Here is a 16,259-nt window from a genome sequence, read left to right on the forward strand (position 1 = left end):
GACATAACGTGGCAAAATAGATTAAAAACCAGAACCCATTATATGCTGCTTTCAAGAAACACACCTTACAAGTAAAGATAGCAACAAACTTAAGGTAAAGGGCTGGAGCAAGGTAATCCTGCCAATTGAACTTGAAGATAAGCAGGAGTTGTAACTATGATATCAGATAAGTTAGACTTCAGGCCCAAGCTATTAGAAGAGACAAAGAAGGTCATATTTTACTGGTAAAAGGAACAATCCACCATGAGGAAATAACAATAGAGGAAATAACAATAATCAACATTTATGCCCGAAATTTAGGTGCAGCTACTTTCATAAAACAAACTCTCTGTGACATTAAGTCAATATAAATCCCAATACAATAATGCTGGGAGACTTCAACACCCCTCTCACACCATTAGATTGATCTTCTAGATAAAAGGTCAGGAAAGATGCCTCAGACCTAAAGAACACCATTAATCAAATGGACCTGTTAGACACATCTAAAATATTTCACACAACTACAGCAGAGTTCACATTTTGATCAGCTGATCACGGAACCTTCTCCAAAATAGATCAATCCTGGGACACAAAATGAGCACAAGCAAATTCAAAAAATGTGATACACTTCCCTGAGTCTTTCCAGACCATAATGGAATGAAATTAGAAATCAACTATAAGAAGACTCAGAGAAACCACATAAACATGTGGAGACTGATCACCACACTTCTAAATGAAGAATGGGTCATAGAAGAAGTTAGGGGTGAAATCAAGAAATTTCTAGAAACAAACAAAATAGAGATATAACATATCAAAAACTCTGGGACTCTTTGAAGGCAGTATTTAGAGAAAAATTTATAGCAATGAGTGCTCAAAAAAGAAAAACAGAAAATCATCAAATAAGTAACTTAATGACACACCTCAAAGCCCTTGAAAAACAAGAACAATCTGACCCCAAAGCCAGTAGAACACAGGAAATTGTTAAAATCAGAGCTGAAATAAACAAAATAGAGAATAAAAAGTACAGAAAATCAACAAAACCAAAAGCTGGTTTCTCAAAAAAATTAACAAGATAGATAAAACACTAGCCAACTTAACTAAAAAAATAGAGAATCACCCTACATTATGAAGATGAGATGAAAAAGCAGATATCATTACTGACAGTGCAGAAATCCAGAGGACTATCAGAAATTACTTTGAAAAACTATACTCCAACAAAATGGGAAATCTGGAGAAAATTGACAACTTTCTAGATAAATACAACCTTCTTAAACTAAGTCAAGAAGACATAGAAAATTTGAATCTATCAAAGAGATTGAAACAGCAATAAAGACCTTACCATAAAAGAAAAGCCCGGAACCAGATGGCTTCCCAAGTGAATTTTATAAAACTTTTATAGAAGAGTAATCCCCTATACTTCTCAATCTATCTCATGAAATAGAAACAGGACTCTCCCAAATACATTCTATGAAGTCAACATCATATTAATACCAATACCAAATAAAGATAGCTCAAGGAAGGGGAACTACAGGCCTATATCTTTGATAAATTTGGATGCAAAATTGCTAAAAAAAAAAATACTAACACACATTCAGAACCACATCACGAAACTCATACACCATGACCAGATAGGGTTCATTCCAGGGACGCAAGGCTGGTTCAACATGTGAAAATCAATCCATGTAATTCATCATATAAAACAGAATCAAAGAAAAAAATGACACAATCATTTCAATAGGCACTGAAAAGCATTTGATAAAATCCAATATCTATCTATGCTAAAAAACACTGCAGAAAATCAGAATAGAAGTAACATACCTCAACATCATAAAGGCAATCTACAATAAGCCCACAGCCAACATCATAGTAAATGGGGGAAAACTTCAAGAATTCCCCCTAAAAACAGGAAAAAGAAAAGGATGTCCATTAGCACCACTTCTCTTTAATATAGTACTAGAGACTCTAGCCAGAGCAATAAGACAAGAAAATGAAATCAAAGAAGTACAAATAGGAAAAGAAGAACTCAAACTTTCACTATTTGCAGATGACATGATACCAAGAAGACCCAACAAACTCAACCAAAAGACTTATAGAACTAATCAACAAATTAAGCATAGTGTCTGGATACAAAATCAATCTAAAAAAATCAGAAGCTTTTCTGTACACCAACCATAAATCCACTGGAAAAAGAAATTCAGACAACAATTCCACTCAGGATTTTCCACAAGAAATAAACTACTTAGGAATAAACTTAACCAAGGAGGTAAACGACCTCTACAAAGAAAATGATAACTTCCGGGAAGATGGCGACCGAGAAAAGCGGGGCTTAAGAGCCCCGCTAACAACCAATCTCCATTACCGCAAAATCAGTGCCTTTCATAGCCAGAAAACACCATCACCAGAAACAAAAAAATCACCAGGCTCCAGAGAGAAAGCGGACTGAGAACAGAGCTCAGAGCCACAGAGGAGATAACCGGCCTCAGGCCCAAGGACGCGGCAGCAGCGCCATACTGTCAGCGGCAGCAGCAAATTCACCGGACAGCTACAGCAAGCCGAGGTGAGCCGCTGCGGAACAGCCAGGCGGGATTTCTCGCCGCAGGTAAAATCTAAAGCGCCCAGTGGCTGAGCTCAGCACACGCCGCAGGGATTCAGAGTGGAAATCAAAACCAAGAAGAAATACACCAGCCTCACGGCCGAGGGCATGGCAGCGGCGCTATATTGCCACCGGCGGCGGCAGCAGAGAATTCACCAAATCCAGTACAGCTACATCTGCGTACTCAAGAACAGTGAGTCAAATTTCGGGCCAAAGAGGAGAAATCCCAGTACTGTACTCCCTGGGACTTGACCCAGTGGGGGAGGGGCGGTGGCAGAGATATCACACCATAGGAGAACGGGCAACCTGGCACCCCCCACAGTCTAAAGCAGCCTCTATCGACTCCCTGGGTTGGAGACTGTGATACAACCCAGTAAAGGAGTAGTGGGGTCTGAGATACTACTGACTCGAGATCCAGAACACCTTAAGTGAAGTCATAGTGACCCAAGGGAAGAACCCAGAGAAGGCACAAACTTCCAAAATCATGGGAAAGAGGAATAATACTGGAGCAATGAATGCCCACAACCCCACAACATCAGAACCCGATAAAACAGAAAATCAGAGATTTCTAGAAGATCAAATCAGGAAAATAACTGTAGAAATAATAGAGGTGCTTCGAAAAGAACTCAGAGAGAGCCAAAAAGAGATAAAGGATGCAATTAATGAAGTAAAGGCCTCAATTCAAAGTACAAACAACCGATTAGAGCACATGGAGAACAGAACCTCGCTCTTAGAAGATGATCATTCCAAAAATGAACGCATAGTTTCTAATCTAGGAAAAAATATCCGAGAGCAGGAATCTGATATTGAAGAAATATGGGCCCATTTTAAGAGAGCTAACCTAAGAATAATTGGAATAGAGGAGGGAAAAGAAAGTGAAACCAAAGGGATCAACAATCTCTTCAAGGAAGTAATAGCAGAAAATTTTCCAAACATAGAGCAAGAGGTTGATACACAGGTCCAGGAAACTTATAGAACTCCCTTTAGACAGGATCGGAGAAGAGGATCCCCACGCCACATAATTGTCAAAATGACCAATGTGGAAGCCAAGCAGAGAATCTTAAAGGCAACAAAAGCAAAGGGCCAAGTGATATTCAGAGGCAAACCAATTAGAATCACTCCAGACTTCCCAAACCAAGTCATGAGAGCCAGAAGGGCTTGGAGTAACATATTCCAAACTCTGAAAGAAAACAACTTCCAGCCAAAAATTTCCTACCCAGCAAAACTTTCTATCAAATTAGATGGAGAAAGAAGAAGCTTCCATGACAAACAGAAACTGAAGGAATTTATGTCTTCAAAACCAGCGCTAGAGAAAATACTCAAAGAGATTAACTACAAAGAAGAAATAGGTAACACACACCAGAACCAGAGAAACAAGAGTTTCCATCCAACAGTCAACTAAGATTGGTTATCTGTGGAGATTCATTACTTATGTTAGTCTTTTACCTATCTCTAAATTGTATTGTTTGCCATTATTGTTGTTAATTTTTAGGATTTCTAGTTGGAATATTAATATACCTTCAGATATAGCATTTGGGAATATTTTATCCCATTCTATTAGTAACTGTTAACTCTGTTTACATTGTCTTTGGATATACAATTTTTTTTTTCTATTTTTTAGGGAGTTTGTATACTCTTCTGTTGCCTGTGCCATTGAAATCATATCCAAGAAATCACTGCCAATTTCAATGTTGTGAGGTTTTATGACCCAGATTTTCTCCTAAAAGTTTATAGTCTTAAGATTTATATTTAGGTCTTTTATCTATTTTGAGTTAATATTTGTATATGGGATTAGGTTAACGTCCAACTTTATTCTTTTCCATGTAATTATTATGTTTCAACAATATTTAGTTAAAAGATTATTATTTCCACCACCAAATGTTCGTGGAAACCTTGTCAAAAATAACTTGATAATATAGGGAAGAATTTAGCTCTAGGCTTTTATTTAACTCCAATGGTTTATATATCTGCCTTTAGAACAGTACTACACTGTTTCAATTATTGTAGCTTTATATGGTTTGAAATCAGAAAATATATATCTGCTAGCTTTGTTCTTTTTCAAGATCGTTCTGGGTATCTAGAGTCCATATTCCATAGTAGGATAGATTTTTTTCTGAAAAATAAATATATAAATATATGATAGTTTCACCTAAAAAAATAGAAAAAAATATTCTCTGGTAAGAAAGAAAGCAAAAAGAAATATTGAAATGTTATCTTTAAGTCATCAAAAGCTTGGTATCAGACAAATGAAACTGTTATGTGAGATTATCATTTTTAATTTTGGATAAATTGCTATAATACTAGATGTCAACCACTTTGCCAAGCATGGGAGGGAGGGATGGGGAGAGAATGGGGTGGGGATCGGGTGGGGGCTGACTGGGCGATGTGTGCATGTATGTCTACAAAAGTTTGTATCCCACTATGATGTATGAATACAGTGCACAAATAAAAAAAAAGATAAAACATTGAAAAAAGGAATCGAAGAAGATCTTAGAAATTGAAAGCTCTTCCATGTTCATGGATAGGCAGAATAAATATCATCAAAATGGCCATATTCCAAAAGTGATCTACAGATTCAACACAATACCCATTAAATTACCAAGATCATTCCTCACAGACATAGAAAAATCATCCCTTAAATTCACTTGGAAAAACAAAAACCCAGAATAGCCAATGTAGTTCTCAGCAACAAAAACCATGCAGAAGAAATCACAATACCTGAATTTATTTTTTAATTTTTATTTACTTATTTTTCTGGTGGTACTTGGGTTCTTGGAAACCCTTCTAACTCTGGGTTACACTCCCAGACATATATATATATATTTTTTTAATTTGATTTGGAAACAGGGTCTTTTAAGCCCGTGAGGCTGGCTTTGAACCTCTGTGATCCTTCTGTCTCCACCTCCTAAGTGCGGGGATTACAAGTGTGCACCACCATGCCTGGCACAATACCTGACTTAAAACTATACTACAAAGCCTTTGTAATAAAACCAGCATTGTACTGGCACAAAAACAGGTACATAGACCAATAGAGCAGAATAGAAGACTCAGAAACAAATCTACACACCTACAGCCAATTGATTTTTGACAAAGGGGCCAAAAACATACACTGGAAAAAAGATAGCCTCTTCAACAAATAGTATTGGCAAAACTGGTTAACCATATGCAGAAAATTGGAAATTAAACCCACTTTCTCACCCTGCACAAGAGTCAATTCAAGATGGATAAAAGACTTTGAAATTAGACCAGAGACCTTGAGGCTCCTTGAAGAGTACATAGATCCAACACTGCAACACATAGGCACAGAAAAACACTTTCTCAACAAGATCCCAAAGGCACAACAAATTAAAAGGCAAATCAATATGTTCTTCTTTCAATAAAACTGGGCCACGGGCTTGTCAAAATATATTCCAGGGCCAGACGTGGTGGCGCACGATTGTAATCCCCACGCTTGGGAGGCAGAGACAGGAGGATTGTGTAGGTTCGAAGCCAGCCACGCTGGCTTAAGAGACCCTGTTTCCAAATAAAAATATAAAAATAGGTCTGGGAGTGTAGCTGGGAGGTAGAAGGATTTTCAGGAACCCCAGTACCACCAAAAAAAAAAAAGTGATACTATCTAGTGTAAGTAGATATGAAGATCGTTGTGAACTTCCATAAATTATTGAATTATGTGAATGAAAGTTGGCTGAGCCAGGTCAAATTGCAGACCATAAAATGATAAGCACTCTCCAATTCATTTTATGTGAGTACCTTCTTTTTATACCCAAACCAGTAGAAGAAAATACAACAATGGGCCCAGTACCACCAAAAAAAAAAAAAAAATGTATTCCAAAGTCATTTATAGCCCAAACACAACATCAGATTGAAAGAAGGAGTCTCATGTTTTAGGGTTCATTTTATATAGCTAATGAAATGAGTAAAACCTAGAGTAGGTTTTATAATCATAGCATCTCAAATGAAGTTTTTTTTTTTTTTTGCGGTACTAGGGATGGAACCCAGGGACATTGTACCTCCAAGCCACACTTCCAGCCCTATGTTTTAGTCTTTTTATTTTTATTTTATTTGTTTATTTTTTGCAGTACTGGGAATGGAACCCAGGGGCACTCTACATCCAAACTACAGCCCCAGCCCTATTTTTTTTAGTCTTTTTAATTTTTTAATTTTAATTTTTTAATTTTTTGTGTGGGTCTGGGGATGGAACCCAGCGGCATTTGACCTCTGAGCTATATCCCCTGCCCTATTTTTTATTCTTATTTATTTATTTATTTATTTATTTATTTTGGTGGTACTGGGATTCCTGGAAACCCTTCTACCTGCAGGCTACACTCCCAGATACCTATTTTTTATATTTTTATTTGGAAACAGGGTCTCTTAAGCCAACAAGGCTGGCTTCGAACCTGAGCGATCCTCCTATCTTTGTCTCCAAAGTGTGGGGATTACAAGCATGTGCCACCACGCTCGGCTTTCTTTTTTATTTTTGAAACAGGGTCTCACTGAATTGCTAAGGGCCTTACTACGTAGTTGAGGCTGTCTGCGAACCACAATCCTCTGGTCTCCGCTTCCCAAATGCTGGGATTTAAGTGTTTGCCACCATGCCTGGCTCAAATGAAGATTTTAAAAGAAGAAAAAATATGGTAGAGTAGGAGACAGTGATTTATTCTAAGGGGTAAGGGCACATGATGACAAAGACTGAAAACACCTCATTCTTTTCTACACCTTATGAGCACTGAAAAGTAGAATGATATCACCTCCCTTGTTGCATGCCTGGCTCTTTGCTAAATTACAAATAATTTTGTGAGCAGACTATACATTGCTCCCAATTTTGTCCACAATCTAGCTTTACCATAGTCATTGCTTAAATACATGGCAGAAGAGAATGAATTTATACCCAGATAATCTCCAGATATATACTTTCTAGTATTTATAGTACTCTGAATGTTTTACAGAAATGCTTTATCTTTGTACCGCAAGCAAAACAGCCTAGAGATGCAGGGGTCTCTGCTCATGTGCACAAATATGATGAGAGAGAGGAACCTGCAGAGAGGAGTGCACTGGTGTCCACCAACCACTGACTGGACTTATCAAAGAAAGACATATAAAAGATGAAGAATGAAGACAGTGACTGCAAAGATAAGAACATGCTTGCCAGGTTGAGAATGTTCCAGGTAGTTTTGGTCTCAGCAGGGTATTTGGGAGAGAGATTATTGCTGTGAATGTGTAGGACATTCTGCTTATGTCTGTATAAGGTGAGCCTTATGAAGTCACTGGCCCAAACCATAAATGCCATCAATGGAGGAAAAGATAAAGACATATTTCAATAAAGTCAATTCAATAAAGACATATTTCTCTCCTCAATTATGCCAGAACATTATCCTAAGTCCTTTATATCTGTGTGGTTGTTTATAAAATATATAGGAAGTTATATATGGGAGCAACAATGCTTATCAGTACGTGAAGGATCAACCAGAGGACAATGACTTTGGCCTTGAACTCCATCTGCTGGGGACTGGTAGGGCTGATTTTGATGGCCTGGAAGTCACTCAAGATGCAGGTGGTACCAAGAGACATACCTCTGGCCACCCTGTGAAGACAGAAAACCACTTTGGACCCCCAATCATTCAGAAAGTATTTCAGTCCTGAAGTTAACATTGTCTGGGGAATTCCTCTGGAGAGAAGAACCAAACAGTTGGCTAAAATTAAGTTCCAGAAAATAATCTGTGTATTAACCCTTGTCCAGCATAGGAAATAAAGACACAGCCACACAAGAGCAAAATATTGCCCAGAATCCCAGCTCCAGTCTGAAAGACAAAGATGATTCCAGTTGTTAGGCAGCTGGATGACATTTAGTCACAAGCACAATAATTTCATTTCAAGCCAGTACATCTTGGAAAGAAAGGCCAGTGGTGTATTTTATAAAGCCAGTATAAGTCCGTTGCTTACTATTAACCATTTTGCCACTCAGAAATACCTGCTACAAAAATACAACCTTTTTATTGTTCCTATGTTGAATTAGAATTCTTTTCTGTCTGTGGGTGTTTAGGCTTTTCTAATTGTTTTCATCTGTGTTTATCTTGTCCTTATATAATGTTTCATTTTCTGTTCTATTTATGTTAAAACATCTTTTCACACAGTGCTTGCATCAAATATTCCTTTGTTGATTAAGTATTTCATCAGAGAGTTTTCTATTTTAATGAAAAACTGAAAATTACAAGTTAGCCGGGAATGGTGGAGCACACTTGTAATCCCTGCGCTTGGGAGGCAGAGACAGGAGGATCATGCAGGTTCGAAGCCAGCTGCGTGCACTGGCTTAGGAGACCCTGTTTCCAAATAAAAAATGTAAAAATAGGTCTGGAAGTGTATCCCGGAGGTAGAAGGGCTTCCAGGAACCCCAGTACCACAAAAAAAAAGAAAAGAAAATTACAAGTTATAAAATGGATGACCTATTTTAAGATTCCAAATTATAATGTGGATGACCTATTTTATAGTAAAAGAATAACAATAATTTATCATGATCAAATGGGATTATTCAATGTAAGTATAGTTTTATATTAGAATGTTGAAATCAAAGAATCACTCTTATTTATTTTGGTGCAAATGTAATACAACAATTATCACAACAAACATTCCAAATCAAAAGAGCCTACTCAAAACAGTAGGAACTGACTTCCGATGATGGCGATGGAGAAAAGCAGGGCTTACGAGCCCCGCTAACAACCTATCTCTATTACCACAAAAGCAGTGCCTTTCATAGCCAGAAAACACCATCAGCAGAGAAAGAAAAATGTAAATACAAGGGACAGAGAAAAAGAGGGCTGGAAAAAAGAGACACCAGAAAGAAACCAGACCGCAGTGCTGAGGCCGGAGCTGCGGCTAGGAGTGGTGTGGCTGCCATCTTCCCTTGCAGCACCAGACCCCAGAGAGGAGGGGAACTCAGAACGGAGCTCAGAGCCACAGAGAAGATACGCCGGCCTCACGCCTGAGGATGTGGCAGCAGTGCTGCCAGCGGCAGCAGTGAGTTAACCGGACGGCACCAGAACAATGCACTCAACACCCACCAGGCTCCAGAGAGGAGCGGTGGACAGCGAATTGAGGTGAGCGGCTGCGGATCAACTGGGTGGAATTCGGCAGATTTTTCGGTATAGAGAGCATCTAAAGCTCCCATGGGCTGGGCTCAGCACACCCTGCAGGGACTCAGAGCGGAGCTCAAAACCAGAGAAGAAATACGCCAGCCTCACGGCCAAGGGCGTGACAATGGTGCCATATTGCCACCGGCGGCAGCAGCAGCGAATTCACCGAGTCCACTACAGCTCCATCAGCGCACTCAATTACCATGAGTCAAATTGCGGCCCCTAGAGGAGAAATCCCAATACTGCACTCCCAGGGACTTGACCCAGTGGGTGAGTAGCGGTGGCAGAGATATCACACCATAGTCACAACTCCCCACAGGAGAATGCCCAACCTGGCACCCCCATGGTCTAAAGCAGCCTCGATTGACTCCCTGGGTCTGAGACTTTGCGATACAACCCAGTAAAGGAGTAGTGGTGACTGAGATACCACAGACTCGAGATCCAGAGCACCTTAAGTGAAGTCATAGTGACCCAGAGAAGGCACAAACTTCTGAAATCATGGGAAAGAGGAATAACAATGGAGCAATGAATGTACACAACCCCACAACTTCAGAACCTGATAAAACAGAAATTCAGAGATTTCTAGAAGATCAAATCAGGAAAATAACTGTAGAAATAATAGAGGTGTTTTGAAAAGAATTCAGAGAGAGCCAAAAAGAGATAAAGGATGCAATTAATGAAGTAAAGGCCTCAATTCAAAGTAAAAACAACCAATTAGACCACATGGAGAATAGAATCTCGCTCCTAGAAGATGATCATTCCAGGGACTTCCGGGAAGATGGCGACCGAGAAAAGCGGGGCTTATGAGTCCCGCTAACAACCAATCTCCATTACCACAAAAAGAGCGCCTTTCATAGCCAGAAAACACCATCACCAGAAAAACAAAAAAACCACCAGGCTCCAGAGAGAAAGCGGACTGAGAACAGAGCTCAGGGCCACAGAGGAGACACACGCGCCCGAGGATGCGGCAGCAGCGCCATACTGCCGGCGGCAGCGGCGAACTCAACGGACGGCTACAGCAAGCCGAGGTGAGCCGATGCAGAACAGCCAGGCGGGATCTTTCGGCGCAGACAGCATTTAAAGCTCCCAGTGGCTGAGCTCAGCACACGCTGCAGGGATTCAGAGTGGAAATCAAAACCAGAGAAGAAAAAATACGCCAGCCTCATGGCCGAGGGTGTGGCAGAGGCGCCATATTGCCACCGGCGGTGGCAGCAGCAGTGAATTCACTGAGTCCAGTACAGCTACATCTACGTACTCAAGAACAGTGAGTCAAATTGCGGGCCACAGAGGAGAAATCCCAGTATTGTGCCTCCTGGGACTTGACCCAGTGAGGGAGTGGCGGTGGCAGAGATATCACACCATAGGATAGCGTGCAACCTGGCACCCCCCATAGTTTAAAGCAGCCTCTATCGACTCCCTGGGTCGGAGACTCTGTGATACAACCCAGTAAAGGAGTAGTGGGGTCTGAGATAATACAGACTCGAAATCCAGAGCACCTTAAGTGAAGCCATAGTGACCCAAGGGAAGAACCCAGAGAAGGCACAAACCTCCGAAATCATGGGAAAGAGGAATAACACTGGAGTAATGAATGTGCACAACCCCACAACATCAGAACCCGATAAAACAGAAAATCAGAGATTTCTAGAAGATCAAATCAGGAAAATAACTGTAGAAATAATAGAGGTGCTTCGAAAAGAACTCAGAGAGAGCCAAAAAGAGATAAAGGATGCAATTAATGAAGTAAAGGCCTCAATTCAAAGCACAAACAACCGATTAGAACACATGGAGAACAGAATCTCGCTCTTAGAAGATGAGCAATCCAAAAATGAATGCATAGTTTCTAATCTAGAAAAAGATATCCAACAGCAGGAATCTGACATTGAAGAAATATGGGCCCATCTTAAGAGAGCTAACCTAAGAATAATTGGAATAGAGGAGGGAAAAGAAAGTGATACCAAAGGGATCAACAATCTCTTCAAGGAAGTAATAGCAGAAAATTTTCCAAATATAGAGCAAGAGGTTGATACACAGATCCAGGAAACTTATAGAACTCCCTTTAGACAGGATTGGAGAAGAGGATCCTCACGCCATATAATTGTCAAAATGACCAATGTGGAAGCCAAGCAGAGAATCTTAAAGGCAACAAAAACAAAGGGCCAAGTGACATTCAGAGGCAAACCAATTAGAATCACTCCAGACTTCCCAAACCAAGTCATGAGACCCAGAAGGGCTTGGAGTAACATATTCCAAACTCTGAAAGAAAACAACTTCCAGCCAAAAATTTCCTATCCAGCAAAAATTTCTATCAAATTAGATGGAGAAAGAAGAAGCTTCCATGACAAACAGAAACTGAAGGAATTTATGTCTTCAAAACCAGCGCTAGAGAAAATACTCAAAGAGATTAACTACAAAGAAGAAATAGGTAACACTCACCAGAACCAGAGAAACAAGAGTTTCCATCCAACAGACAACTAAGATTGGTTATCTGTGGAGATTCATTATTTATGTTAGTCTTTTACCTATCTCTAAATTGTATTGTTTGCCTTTATTGTTGTTAATTTTTAGGATTTCTAGTTGGAATATTCATATACCTTCAGATATAGCATTTGGAAATATTTTATCCAATTCTATTAGTAACTTTTAACTCTGTTTACATTGTCTTTGGATATACAATATTTTCTTTTATTTTTTAGGGAGTTTGTATATTCTTCTGTTGCCTGTGCCATTGAAATCATATCCAAGAAATCACTGCCAATTTCAATGTTGTGAGGTTTTATGACCCAGATTTTCTCCTAAAAGTTTATAGTCTTAAGATTTATATTTAGGTCTTTTATCTAGTTTGAGTTAATACTTGTATGTGGGATTAGGTAAGGGTCCAATTTTATTCTTTTCCATGTAATTATTATTTTTCAACAATATTTAGTTAAAAGATTATTATTTCCACCACCAAATGTTCGTGGAAACCTTGTCAAAAATAACTTGACAATATAGGGAAGAAGTTAGCTCTAGGCTTGTATTTAACTCCAATGGTCTATATATCTGCCTTTAGAACTGTACTACACTGTTTCAATTATTGTAGCTTTATATGGTTTGAAATCAGAAAATATATATCTGCTAGCTTTGTTCTTTTTCAAGATCGTTTTGGGTATCTAGAATTCATATTCCACATTAGGTTAGATTTTTTTTTCTGAAAAATAAATATATAAATATATGATAGTTTCACCTAAAAAAACAGAAAAAAATATGCTCTGGTAAGAAAGAAAGCAAAAAGAAATATTGAAATGTTATCTTTAAGTCATCAAAAGCTTGGTATCAGACAAATGAAACTGTTATGTGAGATTATCATTTTTAATTTTGGATAAATTGCTATAATACTAGATGTCAACCACTAAGCCAAGAATGGGAAGGAGGGATGGGGAGAGAATGGGGTGGGGATCGGGTGGGGGCTGACTGGGCGATGTGTGCATGTATGTCTACAAAAGTTTGTATCTCACTATGATGTATGAATACAGTGCACCAATAAAATAAATTAATTAATTAATTAAAAAAGAAACAGTGTAGTACTATTATAAAAGCAGATATAAAAACCATTGGTGTTAAATAAAAGCCTAGAGATAAATTCTTCTATATATTGTAAAGTTATTTTTGACAAGATTTCCATGAACATTTGGTGGAGGAAATAATAATCTTTTAACTAAATATTGTTGAAAAATAATAAATACATTAAAAAGAATAAAATTGGACCCTTACCTAACACCATATACAAACATTAACTCAAAATAGATAAAAGACCTAAATATAAATCTTAAGACTATAAACTTTTAGAAGAAAATCTGGGTCATAAAACCTCACAACATTGAAATTGGCAGTGATTTCTTGGATATGATTTCAATAGCACAGGCAACAGAAGGGTAAACAAACTCCGTAAAAAATAAAAAAAAAAGTATATCCAAAGACAATGTAAACAGAGTTAAAAGTTACTGATAGAATGGGATAAAATATTTCCAATTGCTATATCTGAAGGTATATTAATATTCCAACTATATCCTAAAAATTAGTAACAACAAAAGCAAACAATACAATTTAGAAATAGGTAAAAGACAAACATAAATAATGAATCTTCAAAGATAACCAATCTTAGTTGTCTGTTGGATGGAAAATCTTGTTTCTCTGGTTCTGGTGTGTGTTACCTATTTCTTCTTTGTAGTTCATCTCTTTGAGTATTTTCTCTAGTGCTGGTTTTGAAGACATAAATTCCTTCAGTTTCTGTTTGTCATGGAAGCTTCTTATTTCTCCATCTAATTTGGTAGAAAGTTTTGCTGGGTAGGAAATTTTTGGCTGGAAATTGTTTTCTTTCAGAGTTTGGAATATGTTACTCCAAGCCCTTCTGGCTCTCATGACTTGGTTTGGGAAGTCTGGAGTGATTCTGATTGGTTTGCCTCTGAATATCACTTGGCCCTTTGCTTTTGTTGCCTTTAAGATTCTCTACTTGACTTCCACATTGGTCATTTTGACAATTATGTGGCGTGGGGATCCTCTTCTCCGATCCTGTCTAAAGGGAGTTCTATAAGTTTCCTGGACCTGTGTATCAACCTCTTGCTCTATGTTTGGAAAATTTTCTGCTATTATTTCCTTGAAGAGATTCTTGATCCCTTTGGTATCACTTTCTTTTCCCTCCTCTATTCCAATTATTCTTAGGTTAGCTCTCTTAAAATGGGCCCATATTTCTTCAATGTCAGATTCCTGCTGTCAGATATTTTTTTCTAAATTAGAAACTATGCATTCATTTTTGGAATGATCATCTTCTTTTTTTTTTTGCTTTCTTTATTTTTTGGAGATATTGTGGAGATTTTTTGGAGATATTGTGGAGATTCTCATCAGCTCATGACATTTTTAAATTAGTACATTTAAGTTATTTAAAAGATTAGTTTAATAGATATGAACTGAAAATTTCATTTAGTTATTTAAAGGATAATTAAAATTTAAATGTGAATAAGAAATGTCTCACTTTACCATTTATATAATTTTCTAAAGAATTTGGGCTGGGCATGGTGGCACATGCTTGTAATCCCAGCATTTGGGAGCTGAGATAGGATTGCACAGGTTCAAAGCCAGCTTCAGCTACTTAGTGAGGCTCTCAGAAATTTAGTGAGACTCTGTTTCCAAAAAAGTATAAAATTGGTCTGGGAATATAGCCTGGAGGCAGAAAAGCCCCTGGGTTCCACCCCCAGTACCACACAAAAAATTGGTATCTATATAACTTTAATATATGTATTAAATTTGGTATTAAAACAAATACACCGATGACACTGAATTAAGAGTCCCCAAGCCGAGTTCATATGGTAACCTTAAAAATAAGGATAATCCTTGTCACATTAACCAAGTTAGGGATGAAGATTCCAATTTGGATGAGGTCCTCTGGGAGTCATTCTGTCAGGGGTGGCAAGAATCTTTTGGGGGTGCTCTAAAGTAGGATGGGAGATGGTGAAACTATATACTGAGGTAACAATGATGAAAATGTTAAAATAAAACACATTTTACAAATTATTTAGAGGAGTGATGCCAAAGCTCTGTATACCTTAGGTGCCCTGAGCTCTATCAAACCAAGCAGTGCTTAGAACTTATAATACATGTGGCAATTTGATGGATTCAAGACACAAAATATAAAATCTTGCAATCAAAATTTCAGCAAAAAGCAGAGCATGGTGGTGCACCCTTGTAATCCCAGCATTCGGGAGGCTGAGACCAGAGGATCATGGTTCGTAGACAGCCTGGGCTACTTAGTGAGGCCCTCCACAACTTAGTGAAACCCTGTTTCAAAATAAAGAATAAAAAATAGGGCAGTGGGTATAGCTCGGAGGTGGAATGCCCCTGGGTTCCATCCCCAGACCTGCAAAAAAAAAAAAAAAAAAAAAAAAAAAAAAAAAAACTAGTGAGAGCTCACAAAAATATGAAGAGGGCAAGAGCAGAAAAGAGGCAATATGTGAACAGATGAAAATTTTCCTGAGTGCAAGAAAGAGAGCCACCACTTCACAGATTAAAATTGCTCAATAAACCCCAAGCAGGATAAAGAAAGGAATATGATACCTAATATATTTCACAAAATCTGCAGAAGTACTGTGAGTTCCTGAATCCAATTCAAAGTCCACAATCCTTCAGGAAAAAAACAGTCCCCAAACAACTGGTCATTGCATTCTCTTTATAATTTTGCTTCTTCCTATATGTATTTTTATTTTATTTGAGGGTGTTTCTTGTTGTTGTTGTTGTTGTTGTTGTTGTTATTGTTGTTACTTGGATTGAATACAGGGGCATTCTACACCTGCTAAAATGCTAAAGGTAGCCTCAAATCTGTGATCCTCCTGTCTCATCCTCTCAAGTAACTGGATTATAGACATATGACAATGCCTGGCTTCTTATTTTGTTTCTATACATGTTTTTGTTTCACACTGAAAGCATAATCATGAAAAAAATTATTCAAAAGACACACAAATACCAGAAAAGTTATCACTAAGGATAATAGACATGAAAAGATGGGTCCATCTTACACCAAAATACTGTGA

The sequence above is a fragment of the Muscardinus avellanarius genome (genome assembly GCF_963383645.1).
Source record: "Muscardinus avellanarius genome assembly, chromosome: 10".
NCBI classification, from domain to species: Eukaryota; Metazoa; Chordata; class Mammalia; order Rodentia; family Gliridae; genus Muscardinus; species Muscardinus avellanarius.